Source organism: Fukomys damarensis, unplaced genomic scaffold, assembly GCF_012274545.1.
Source record: "Fukomys damarensis isolate Sample0158 unplaced genomic scaffold, DMR_v1.0_HiC HiC_scaffold_17, whole genome shotgun sequence".
NCBI lineage: Eukaryota > Metazoa > Chordata > Mammalia > Rodentia > Bathyergidae > Fukomys > Fukomys damarensis.
Window position 1 is genome coordinate 47,121,069 of NW_022900929.1, and position 1,209 is coordinate 47,122,277.

General features: G+C 37.8%; 1 long non-coding RNA gene across 1 annotated transcript in view; it reads right to left on the bottom strand.

Annotated features, from left to right (window-relative positions):
- Positions 1 to 567: 567 nt before the first annotated feature.
- Positions 568 to 1,209, bottom strand: part of LOC104871707 — a 3,890-nt gene continuing 3,248 nt past the window's right edge. The window contains exons 3-4 of the long non-coding RNA XR_782942.3: positions 840 to 931; positions 568 to 749 (exon numbers count right to left, since the gene is read on the bottom strand). This is a non-coding gene — a long non-coding RNA (uncharacterized LOC104871707). The remainder of the gene's footprint in view (positions 750 to 839; positions 932 to 1,209) is intronic.

Here is a 1,209-nt window from a genome sequence, read left to right on the forward strand (position 1 = left end):
TTTTTTTCCATGTGTACAGGGGTAACACATCGTACTAAATATGTAAGGTAATATCTGCGTGGGTTTGATTACAGAAACTAATAAAGTATTCTCTAAATAATGAAAAAAAGAATAAGATAAGACTATAGGAGCAAGAAACAATTTAAATATGTTCGGGGACCATTTTCATCTCCAGAATTAAGGATTATTTTAATGTTACATCATTGCCTTTTCTCTTTTGCGTTCCTTTTTAGTTTTATTTTAGGATTCCCTATTTTTAATGTTCATACAGAGATTTCTTTAACTGAAATACCGAATAGTTTCTTTGGTGCGAAAAACTATAATAGTACACAGGATCCTAATGAGATAATTAATAATGTGAAATAGGAAGTAAAGGGCTAAAGGTGTAGGGAAAGTGGGAAGGGTGGGGGAAAGGTAATAAGGGAGAGGAAAAAAATATGAGAAACTGAAAAAATGGAAATAAAGTGTTTGTAAATGGGGAGGGGAGGAGGGGGTGAAGGGAGGGCAGGGACAAGGGGAAAAAATGAGAATCAAGACCTATTATGTAAAGGTACAGAATCCCAATGATGAATGTAACTGTATTGTATAGATTGTACCAATAAACTCAAAAAAAAAATTCGTTCGCATTCTGATCTCTAATCCAGCTGTAAACATTGAGGGGCAAGTCTGGTGGTTAGTTTTACCACAGGGTAGGTTATCCAGTTGGTGAATGATCTGGATGGGGATGGAGCTCAGCAGTGCAGACCTCCCTGGCAAGTGCAAGGCCTTAAGTTAGATTCCCATCCCCAGTACCAGGGGGTAAAAAAGAAAAAGCTAGTGAATGAATGAGCACACAATACCTCTCTTGGAGCTGGGGCTGTAGGGTGCTAGTTCCAGTGAAAGTATCCAAGAAGGTCACAGCACTGAAGTACTTCACCTTTCTTTTTTTCCCCTATATTAATGGAAAAGGCTGTTTATAGAGTGTTTTTTCCTAATTTCCCTACTGATTTTAAGATAGCACTTACAATGTGCTAAGTACTGTTGTAAGAGTTTTAAAAGTATTAACTCGTAAAATACAGTTATCATAGGAAAATCGAGGGAAGAGAGGGGGTAGGACTCTTGTCCAAAGTCACGCAATTAATAACTGGGGAGCTGGGATTAGGGCCTCAGCAGTCCAAGACTTCAGTCCACTTATCCATTTGAATATACACTATAAGGTTAACATTTGGG